This window comes from Notothenia rossii (genome assembly GCF_949606895.1).
Source record: "Notothenia rossii genome assembly, chromosome: 5".
Taxonomy (NCBI): domain Eukaryota; kingdom Metazoa; phylum Chordata; class Actinopteri; order Perciformes; family Nototheniidae; genus Notothenia; species Notothenia rossii.
Window position 1 is genome coordinate 45,901,827 of NC_136903.1, and position 12,592 is coordinate 45,914,418.

A 12,592-nucleotide genomic window follows, 5' to 3' on the forward strand; every position below is an offset into this window, starting at 1 on the left:
ATTCATCATTCAATTAATTTTATATTTTATTCTGTAGGTTGTGTACATTACTTTTCACTTTACTGCTTGTTGCACTCCTGGTTGGAAGCTAAACTGCATTTCGTTGTCTCAGTACCTGTAATATGTGCAATAACAATAGAGTTGAATCTAATCTTGAGCAGGAACAAATGTATTTACTTATTACATATCTGACATTAACGATTAAACACATGTGTGCATTTATTTATGCAAACCGAGTCAAGCCGACTCCGGAGATGGCGGCATGCACCTTAAAGTTGTTTGCAATCCGCCAAAAAACCGAGAGGAGAAGAAGAAGAAGAAGAAGAAGCCGAAGCCGACTCGGAGCTGTGCGACTTCAGGCGATCTTTTTGAGACCTCCCCCGGCTGCGATCGGCTATTCTCGTCTACTTTCGAGGCGAGCCGCAACGCGACTCAAACAAGCCTAGTGTCTGTCCACACAAGACAGCTCCGTTTAGCTCCAACCGCTGGAGAAGCTGCAGTACATATGCAGGAGCCTGTACGTGGCACTGTAACTTCCTCCACTAAAGCAGCGAAGAAGCATGGTTGTCATTGTTGCCCTTCTGTTTATTCTCCGCGGTGGGGGCCGAGCAGAGTTTTTCGCCAGTCAACGTGTATTAAAGTTTAAATCTTCCGGATAAAATTATAAAAGTGCCGGTCAAAGGTCTTCTTTGTTATTTATTGAGCTTTAACACAAATGAATAACGACTCTATATAATATAATAAAACACACGGAGCCTCTCTTTTTCCTCCCTCTCTTCGGACAGCGTCAGTGTCTGTCTCATGCAGCAGCTGATCCAGTAATGAGTGACCCGGCCGAAAGTAAAAATAAACATATTTGTAACTAGTTTAGGTAGTTTGAGAGGTAATTAAAATAGCTAAGGGCGATGATCCGACTTGAAGTGTGTGTTTCGCTCCGTTAACCGCTGTATCACAGCGGGAGGAGCTGCAGGTGAGCAGAGCTGCGTGTCTCCGTCCTGTCAGATTAGACTTCACTTGCGTTTATGTCCATATCGAGAGAAAGGTAAATAATCTGAATTCAGTGTGCAGTTTACTTTGACGCGGGGGTGAGCAGCAGAGGTTGGGAGAGGCGAGGCTATTGCCTCATCATTATCAGAAAATGATCATATAGGGCATACACACGGAGCCGTTGGACCCCCCAGAGCGTTGCGTATGCGTATTCTATCCACCTTGGGACCCGTTATCGTTTCCGCAGTTGTTTACTGTCATATTCGGTCGTCCTAGTGTGGCAGAACGGTCTATATGACACTAAACAGTAACGCAAACGACCGTTTCGTCCTCGTGGGGCCGGGGCCTTAATGTACCTCCACATCGTTAATGTCAGATATGTACTAAGTAAATACATTTGTTCCTGCTCAAGATTAGATTAAACTTTATTGTTATTGCAACGAACGAAATGAGAAAACGAAATGCAGTTTAGCTTCTAACCAGGGGTGCATCACGCAGCGAAAAGTAATGTGAAAACAACAGTAAACAATTTTCACAGTAAATTATTTGGATTAATCCACATTTATTTCGTTAAACTTAAATTAAATGTAGGCTACTGCATGCATTTCAACTCGCGAACATATGATACATTAAATGATCGTGAGGATGATGATTGAAAATTGTTTATTTGAGCCGGTGTCGGTACCAGATGTGTTCGGGGTACCATATGTGTTCGGGGGCCGTCTCTTACCAATGACGTCACGCATTGTACGCATTGTGATTGGCTGTACGGTAATTTACCCAGGGGTGCTCGGGGGCAAATCACATCTACAGATCATGACGAACCGAATTGAATTATTCCTATGCTCCTAGCGTGTGAAAATGTTTGTGAAAAACATGTTAAAAAAACATGAAAACGGAGCAATGGCTGTACGCCATTGGCTGTACGGCAACTCAAGAGGACCATCATACACGGTCAAATTCCGAACATTTAAACATAGCCTACACTTCATTCTTTACTTTGTCCGTTATTATATGTAGAAGATGAACTACCTCTCTGAAAGGTCCCAATGTGTTAATTTTGATGGGCTGTCTTCTGAGTGGTTAAACATCACTAAAGATTTTCTGACTTCTGACTGCTTTGGATATATAATTACACCACAATAAGGTTTTACTATCACAGTGCACTGAGATTTGTGACAAACTGTAAAGCACTTACACATCACTGTACACTGTAAACCAAGGCGGTTTTGCCATCACTTACTGTACTGAGGCTCAGTCACTGGTACATTTTCATTTACAAAGCCATGTTGGATAAAGTACCATCTTATATCTGCTCCCTGATCTCTCGGCAAATTGAAAGTACTTATAGCCTGAGATCTCATGCTGTGGTTTTATTAAATGTGCCAAGTGCTAGGACTGTCTTAGGGAAGAAAGCTTTTAGATGTGCAGCTCCACTAACTTGGAACAGTCTGCAAAAAGAATGTAAAATTACCAAGCTGGTACCACTACATGTTTTTAAAGCTCGGTTGGATGCTCCACAGTCAGATGCTGTTGGTACCTGTACATGTGGATAGATATGTAAATTATAATCCCTGTATTTTTTGCTGTATGATGTCCTTTTGTTGTTCTGTTGTTTAAGTTTGTATGTCTTCATGTGGAACCTACTGCTGCAGGTCTCCCTTGAAAAATAGATCATTGATCTCAATGGGATTTTACCTGGATAAATAAAGGTTTTGAATTGAATGTCGAGCATTAACTGCAAGTCACTCAAATGCATAAACTGGAGAATAATTATGTTACAAGTGTTACAGAAAACATATCCAAGTGTAACAAACATCCAGTATTAACCTTACTGTTTTTTTACTAACAGTAACCAACTAATAATTTTCATGAAGTGCATATTTATTCCAATATATATATATATATATATATTATATATATATATATATGTAATAAAACATAATGCACAATGGTACACAGTATCCAAACTCTTTAGGCACTGGTCAGAGGCATTCATGTAAAGCAGATCACCAGAATCCAATACTGGTAAAAACGTTGCAGAGATCAAATGTTTCCTTGTCTGAACGGAGAAACCTAATTTTAAAACAACATTTTCAGTGTGTGACTTGAAAGATAAGTTCTGATCAATAATAAAACCTAGATATGTGTATGTAGTGACCCTTTCAATGTCAATGTCAGTCCCTTGAACAGTACAAATGTTGGGGAGAAAAGAAGTTAACTTTTTGCGATTTGAGAATATCATGAGTTTGGAGTTGTCTGCATTTAATGCTAACTTGAGTTGAAATAAATGGGATGGAATAACATCAAAGGCAGACTGGAGGAAATCAAGACTTGCTCTATAGAAGAGGATGAACAATAAATAACAGTATCATCTGCATAGAAATAGAAAGCAGCATTTGAAAGATTATTAGAGATTATTTACATACAGTATATGGTGAAATTATTGGTCCTAATATGGAACCTTGGCGCACACCCTTTCAAATCAAATCAATCAAATCAAGTTGTATTTATATAGCACATTTATAAACGATTTTTGGTCGAGCCAAAGTGCTGTACAAATAATAAAAATACCCTACAGTAAAGACATTTTACAGCTAATACAACAGCAGTTTGTTCAGAATATCAGTATGAGAAGAAAACGACACCCTCTGTCCTTAGACCCTCACATCGTACAAGGAAAAACTTCAAGAGAAAACCCACAGTTTAAAGGGAAAAATGGGAGAAACCTCGGGGAGAGCAACAGAAGAGGGATCCCTCTCCCAGGACGGACAGACGTGCAATAGATGCCGTGTGTAAATCGAAGAGATAATACATTTGCAACATAGGTAGACCGTATGTTAGGAAATGCATGCTTCTATAATAATAGGATGAATCCACGAAAATGTCAACAATCCTGTGGGAGCCTTCAGGGAGGCAGCACGACGAGACCCAGGCAGGACCGCAGAGACAGGTTCAGCCACGACCCGAAGTCCACGACTTAATCCAGAACTCAGGATAGAGGATCCAGGATGCGGGACCACAGCAAGAGGATCAGCCTCGACTCAAGATCACATCAAGACACAAAAGAAGAAAAATTTGGCTGGGTTAATCGGAACATGAGAATACACAGATTCAGACAGACAGAAGGAAGAACAAGAACTCCCTTTGGAGTGATTTTTTTTAAATATTGAAGTTAAATGCATCAATCTGGTGCACTTTGAGAGCAAAATGAAGAGATATATGGATACCTCTCAACATCCATATGAAACAACTGTAAACAGATTTACTTTGTCTTTATGGATTCGATTGTGGACTTGATTGTGATTGCTGCACATTATCCCTTACTTAATAAATACTTTTTTTGATAATTTATTATATAGAAAAGTATATCATATTGATATATAATATATAATTTATTGATAATATATAATATAATCAAATATAACAATCAAAACGAAATAAGTAGTATTAAGTATTAGGGCTAAGAAAATATTGTACATGTGAAATAGTTGTATGTATTGATTTAAATTGACATGCATACGCTAAGAAAAATAGTCCGTTGTTACTGTTTGAACTAACGTACCAACGGCACTGAACATATTACATATTACCTACCATATTTCGTTATATACTTCTTACCTTCGATTTCTCTTGCTCTTCTCCTCATTCGTCTTTGTTTTTCTTCAAGTTTTATTGTATTTCTTCAAGTTTTTATCTTGTTGGTCGAATGCACTTAAGCGTCAGCTAAATACAATGTAATGTAATGATCAAAAAAAAACTCTATACTAGTCTAGACAGCGTGGGTAAATTACCGTACAGCCAATCACAATGCGTGACGTCATTACGTCGTGACGTCGTGACGTCACTGGTAAGAGACGGACCCCGAACACATATGGTACCCCGAACACATCTGGTACCGACACCGGGCTGCATTTCCTGATCTAAAAACATAGCGATGGTTTTGTACTTACGCGAACGTGAATTAAACAACATTATTTTGTTAAATAAAAACATGGTGATGTTTAGTAAATGATTACATGTCTCTTATTTAGCACAGAATATGATCCTATCCGTGACATATCTTAACAAATATCCGCTATATCAGATACCTGCGATCTATCAGCTGTTTATTTCACATGAGTTCCAGTGTGGCAGATTTCAATCACGGCTCCCCCTGGTGGATTCATGATCCATTGCAGCTGGTTTCATTATAATTACATTTATTTATCAAGGGGGCGTATCAAGTCCTGCGGGGGGTTTTCCTTTTCAGCAGGGGCCCCCCCGTGCAGGTCAGGGACCCACACGGGTAGGTGTCCGAAACGAAGCGCTACATCTGTAGGTGCGGTCTTTGAGGTATGAGGTGAGGAAGGAAAGTGCAGAGCCTGAAACTCCAAGTTCTTGGAGAGTGCGAAGGAGGATCTGATGATTCACCGTATCGAATGCGACAGGTCCAAAAGGATGATGACAGAGGAGAGGGAGGCTGCTTTAGCCGTGTGCAGTTCCTCAGTGACAGCAAGGAGGGCAGTTTCTGTTGAGTGACCTGCCTTGAAACCAGACTGGTGCGGATCCAGAAGGTTGTTCTGATGGAGATAACAGGAGTTGTTTAACACTATAACCGCCAACGGGTAAATTTTACCCGCAGCTGTTTTTTTATTGTATGTAACTTTTTTTCAATAAAATATTAACGTCTCCCAGTCCGTGACTTTTCCTGAAAGTGTGTTATGTAGGCTAACACCCTGTGTTGTTAAAAATGGTCAATATGAAGTCAGATTGAAAAAAATCGCCAAAAAAATAGCTATTTATACCTATTTCCGCCAGCGGGTAATATTTACCTCATAGAAATGCAGCGCTCCTCCCGCTATTGATTTAGCGCGTAAACATAAACATGACGTGTTGCTATTGCAACGCCTTTTGTCTACTGCTGTAGATAAAGAGAGAGATTGAGAGATAGATAGATTGAGAGATAGATAGATAGATATATTGATAGAGAGATAGAGAGATAAATAGATATATAGATTAATAGATAGATAGATATATATATAGATAGATATAGATAGAGAGAGAGAGAGAGAGAGAGAGAGAGAGAGAGAGAGAGAGAGATACATGCCATCAATACATGCAGACTTTCGGTGACAGAGCTTTCAGTGTAGCATCCCCCACCCTCTGGAACTCTCTCCCCCCCAAAATCCGCAGCGCCCCAACCTTGGACACTTTCAAAAAAGCCCTCAAAACGCACCTTTTCACCAAGGCTTTCCCCACTATATAGTTAGTTTGATAGGTTTATTTTTCCGCTACTTGCTTGCCCCCTCCCCCTAACCTGTCTGCCTCTTTTCCCCTACTCCCCCCCTACCCGACTTGTAAAGCGACCTTGGGTTTCGTGAAAGGCGCTATATAAATATTATGTATTATTATTATTAATATTATTATTATCAATGCCTGGGTGCTGTACAGGAGCTGCATGAGCCAGGAGAACATACCGAGAAGGGACTTCATGCTCCAGCTGGCACACGAGCTGCGCGCTGAGTGGATGGCATCAAAAGCGCCACCACTTGCGGACCTGCCCTTCAGCGGTGCTGGTGCAGAAGAGCGCAGGAGAATGACCTGCATGGTGAAGGCGCACTGCATGCAGAATAAAACGTTCTGCAAATGTGTCAAGTGTGGGGATGCTGTGTGTGGCAAATGCACAGCCAAGGTGCTCAGTGTTTGCAACAATTGTGTTTGAGTGTTTGTGAAGCGTTGTGATAGATGTGTTCGTTCTTATTGTTCTTCTTTTCTGATATTTTTTGTTATTTGTATACGTTCTGTGTTATCTGTTGTTCAATTATATAACAAATACATTATTATATTAATTTATATTATTGTCATGTTGTTGTTTTTTTATGAGTAGAAGGCTATCAGAAGATATGAAGCATTTTTACCTTTACGAAACACAAGCCTAACATCAAGCGTTTATTAGCGAGAGTGGGTAATATTTCTACCATAGAATATGCAGCGATCCTCGCGCTGTTGATTTTGCGTGTAAACATAAACATGACGTGTTGCTATAGACCCTTTTTGTGTTTGTACACAATGATGACGTAGAACGTATGCGCGTGCATTGTGGCAACAGAAGGATGGCAGAGATAAACAGCTTGTCAAGCTACGAAAGGGGATTATCAACTAAAGATCGTGAATGTTACCTTAACAAGTTGACTTTGACAAATGGTGTCCGACTTCCAGATCCGTGTTCTATTGATTGAAGACGTTAGCAAGTGGCCGAATATACAGTGGCCAGATATATTTACCTATTTAATTGAGAAACCGAGCGTGTACACCAGAGAGAAATTACGAGCCTATAAATCAGTGGATGCTTACGAATACGTTGTCTGTGGTCATGTACAGAACGTCAAATACCATGACATAGACTCAGAGTTTTGTATTTTGAGATCAGAAATTCTCCCTAGTCAAAGACAAGGACACAAGACAACGATGTATGAGGCTTGGGTCATAATCAACCAACGAGAAAACTACGTCCTCACAGCGAATTGCACCTGTATGGCGGGGTAAGTAGCCTATTATTTGGTGTTGTGGGCTTGTAGGTAACAGTTCAGAGGTGTGTTACTGTCCTTTCAGCTGGCTATTACTCTCCTTTCAATATCAAAAATCGTATGCCTTGCCCTGTAACTTTCTCATCATAACCAGGGTTTGAAACTAACATGTTCATGAACAACAACACAGTGACAACAGGGTTCAAAATGTCAGCAGCCAATATCATTGAGTTACATTCAAAACCTGATTAAGCTTAGGATACTCACTAGTAAGTTAGATGTTTACCTACTTCATAGCCAGAGCCGAGATTTGTCTGAGAGCAAATGTTACTTTCAAGCCCAGTATGTTTATTATGATTTTGTGAATTTTCAGGCTTGGGTCATGCTGCAGCCATGCAGCTGCAATATTATTCAAAGTTGAGCTCTATGTTAGGATGGGAAGGACAGAGAAAGCAGCGGTTACTTCTGGATTGTGCATGTGGAAAGACATCAGCAGGAAAGAAGTCAGACCAGCGCCATTGAGGGAGATCAGCTTCCACAAACCAAAGAGGCTTGGCAGGCAACTTCCAGCAGCTTCAACATCTGCTAGGAAGAATAGTATCACACCCAGAGGCATGTAATAGTTGACAGAGCCTAGATAAGTTTCCTTTTGCCATAGTGCATTTAATTAATTCTCAGGATTTCTCCTCAGTGTCTTGACACCATAATGTAGCCTGAGAAAGGTGTTACTTGGTGATGCAGAGATGAAAAGGCCTACAGACCAACGTGGCATCATGACTTTTTGTAAACATACACGCTCAGTTTGAATAGTTTCAGTATCATTTGTTATGTTAGTTTGAATATGTCTGTCCTTTTGTCTTCAGATTACTGATTCTAGAAATTCGATTGTTTGTTATCTACAGCTTAACTGGTCTGGTTTTAGAATAATTCAGTCATTATTCTTAAAATGTGAACATTATGCAGCACACTAATTGTGTCTTTTTGTTGCTCTATTATCAGTGTTGACAGATGATGACATCCGGGAACTGCTGGATGTGTACCCAGGTGCTGCAGTGCTGACGAGCCTGGAAAACAGTGACACGGACACTGCATCGTCTGACACTGATTCAGAAGAGCATCCAGACTTACCTGAGCCCTTGACTGCTTTATTTGATGCAACACTCCGGGAACTCTCACCACAGGAAATGAAGGTGACATGTGAGGATACATTTCATAAACTAAAAACTACACTACAACCTCAACAATGTGAGAAACTGGAATTTGTGACACGGAAACAGTCAAGGTCAAATGAGTGGCAGACCTATAGGGCTGGTCGGATCACAAGCACCAAATTTCACCATGCAGCCACAACTGACAAGGTCAGCAAAACATACCTAAATGATATAATGCAGTACAACAAAACAGATTTAAATGTCCCATCTGTGCTCTGGGGTCAAAACATGGAGGAAACGGCAAGACAAGCCTACACTGCATTTATGTCCCAAAGCCATCCAGATTTCAGCATCAGCTCATGTGGCTTTGTAGTGCAACCTTCTGAGCCACACCTTGGATCATCGCCAGATGGGATAGCAAGATATACCTGCTGTGGCAAAGGGGTGGTAGAGATCAAATGTCCCTACAAATACAGGAATAGCCTTCAAGGATGTACAGAAGACAAGCAGTTTTGTCTGGACAAGTCATTCTCTTTGAAACATTCACACACATACTACTATCAAACTCAACTTCACATGTTTGTGTGTGGTGTTAGCTACTGTGACTTTGTGTTGTGGACTAAGGAGAAGTTCATTGTGCAACGTATCCTAAGAAATGAAGAGTTTCTGCAGGAGGCTTTGCCAAAAGCACATGAGTTCTTTAGCTCGAGTGTGTTGCCTGAATTACTGACAAGAAGACATGATCCTGTCTTGGTGTCACAGAGAGCCTGCGAATACTGTGAAAGACCAGATTTTGGTAAAATGATAATCTGTGTCAAATGCAACAACCACATTCACTACAGTTGTGCACACATAAAAAGGAAGCCAGCAACATGGTTATGTAGGAAATGTCTGAGAGTTGAGGCTTGAATGCCTTCATGTAGGAGTGGGCAATATAATGTATTGTATTGTGATAGGAGACCAGATATGGTGTTAGATGTCGGTTATGGATTGTCTTTCCCTGGTTGTTAAAGTTGCATTACAGGTGAAACAATGAATTCATCATCAGCCTTTTCTTTACATTTGATGTTGTTATTGACAGCTGTGTCTAGATGCACTTCAGTGCAACAAGATATTTTAAGTTTTATTCTGTAATGCTATATATGTATCCATAGAGATAATTTGCGACCTAAAATTATTATTTACTGTTTACAACATACAGAACCAGTTTGATTCTAATATATTGTACATACTCCTACTTTCTATGTTATTAATGTTTAGTGGCACTTTAATGGCACCTGAATGGAATGAAACTCTGTTAGTAACAGCATTACAAATAAATGTGATACTGCACTCTGAATTGTTGAGATAATCTGGGGGGGAAAGGACCATTAGACACACCAGTGGCAGCCAATGTGGGGAGGTTTATTAAAATGCATTCAGTTTTAAGTACAGTAGGCCTATATACATGTTTTACAAATGTAAAATCACTTTATAAGTCATACATGGTTATGTGTAATTGGGAACAACACTCTTACAGAGGTTTGTGAGGGCACCACATACAATAACAACATCATCTAGTATGTCAACCTGCGACAAAGGAATAAATGTTTGTAAAATCTTAAAGTTTTTCCACCGACCAATAACTCGCTCTACATGGATCCTCACACGAGAAAGTTGTCTAGATGTGTCCACTTCCTGTGCAGAAAGCTGCTTCTTTCCTTTTGTGAAATGAGGGATACGAAGGGTTGCACCATAGGCCGCAAGCTCATCTCTGATGAGAAATCCTCTGTCTGCTAAAACCTCATCCCTAGGCTCCAAAAGTTTGAGGAAACCTGACTCCTTAGTGATCTGCTTGTCTGAAACCCGTCCACCCCACCCAGGAGACAGAAAGGAAATTGCACCAGCTGGAGTGATGCTGATCAAATATTTAATGGTGTTGTTGTGTTTATAGTTTGACCATGTCTGGGCCCTGGAAGTCAGATTACTGGGTCTAGCTATAAACATTTCTGTGCAATCTATTATGCACCGGCATCTTCTAAAGTTGCGCTTGAATATTTTTGGCATATTTTTAAGTACTGCACCCTTACTTGGCCGTTTAATGAGTGGCTTGAGGACCAAGGCCATAGCAGGGACCCAGCTCCACAAAAATATTTGATAAGGTGGTTTTTGATACCTGAAATCTATAAGCCAAGTCAGTATTACATAGGCCCAACCTTAATTTCATCAATATAATCAATAGGTGGTCCTCTACTGTAAGTTTGTTGTGAATTCTTTCTACGCTGCCCATCATTTTTGTAATCAGCCACTCAAAGACCACAGAGGTCAGTCCTGTGAGAAAAATCAATTGTCCAATATTGCACTTAACAGTGGTGTAGGAGAATGTAGATTTTTGCAGCTCTTCTTTCAGCTTTACATTTTCTGCTCGTAGTGTGTCAAACTCCTGTCGCAGGTTGACATATTCCTCCTGAAGTTGACTGTATCTCAGGTTCAGATCATCATACTCTCTCTTTGGAACTGGGATATCCTCTTCAGCTTTAATATAGAAAAGTGAAAAATTAGCATGTGCTGCAACCAATGCAAACAAGTTCACAATTCAGGGGTTCTCAACACATTTTTACCAATGAATTTTCAAAACTTTTCCATGACAGAAGAGAAGATACATTATCGATCCCAGGGGGAGATTTTTCCTCTGCATTTGACCCATCCAGGGGCCAGTGTACACGTCACACACAGAAATACATAGCAATTGGAGCAGTGGGCCTGGCAGGAGCACACACACACTAGGAGCACATTGACTCTTTCAGTGAGGGTGGGAACCCTGACAATCAATCAGTTAATTGTAAGATGATATATTCAAATATTCATACCAGGACAATGATCCATGCTGCATTCTTGTTCTGGATCCATGCTGCATTCTTGTTCTGGAGTTTCAGAAGTAACACGTTGATTTGCTGCAGTGTCAGCTCTCCTCCTTTTCCTATGGTACCTACAGTAACAGCAGAAATGCATAGTTAGACTAATCCATATCTCAGAACAGCAGCTGTAGGCACCAAAGCTTATGCTCGACTGAGAGGATGTCAACTCTAATCTTACCTGTCCATCTTTGCATTTGGGTTCTGGCTTTGTTTTGTGTACATGAACACAGATGGCACAAAATCAGGACTACTAGAGTCCAATGATGCCTTGCCTGCAAAAATAAAACACAAACACGTTTGTTTAGCCTAGCAAGCTACTAGGCAAATCTAACGCCAGCTTATCAAACTTTAGCTGCATTTGATTATTATTCTACATCATACAGACAATCACTAATGTAAACAAGGCTCTCCCGTAAAATCAAAGAGTAGGCTAGATAACCTCATTACCTGATATAAAGTGGGCGCTGCAGACGCGAGCATTTTTGATTATGTCCTCATTCCAGTCCACACGTTTAATCGCCTGCAGCCACAGACGCCGCCGGTTGCTCTGAAATGGTCGTGGTCCTCTCGGAATCCTATAAAACTTTAGTCCGCCGGTGGAATAGCGATTCGTACAACCGTATACGCAACAACCAGACATGTTGATGCTGGGTACAGTTTGTAAATGCTTGCTAACCAGTTGCTACCTCGTCTTTGTCATTCAGAACTGCTTGAAAACAACACCACTTCCGTTGCCCACATGCGCGCGCAACCTTTTGGTGACGTCGGCTGTAAAAGGGTCTTTTGTCTACTGCTGTTCCTACAGATAGAGAGAGAGATAGATAGATAGATAGTGTGCATCCAGACCCGGTGAGGACACTATCGATACTGACTCAGCAATCACTGTAAGTTATATTCTTGTTTAAATAGACTTCTCTGTTTCATTTATTCTACTCTGTATAATTGTTCTGTTGTAGCTAAAACGGCGATTTCTGAGAGATTTTAAATCTCAGATCTGCTCAACTCAACCTGTAACACAGGTCTCAGTGGGTCACGCGCCTTAACCCTG

The 12,592-nt window shown here is 40.6% G+C and overlaps 1 long non-coding RNA gene across 1 annotated transcript; it reads right to left on the reverse strand.

Annotated features, from left to right (window-relative positions):
* Positions 1 to 10,151: 10,151 nt before the first annotated feature.
* LOC307041140 lies at positions 10,152 to 12,285 on the reverse strand. Its single transcript, XR_013808704.1, has 3 exons — positions 11,723 to 12,285; positions 11,497 to 11,615; positions 10,152 to 11,161 (listed from the first exon to the last, which is right to left on the reverse strand). It is a non-coding gene; the product is annotated as an uncharacterized lncRNA (long non-coding RNA).
* Positions 12,286 to 12,592: the final 307 nt, after the last annotated feature.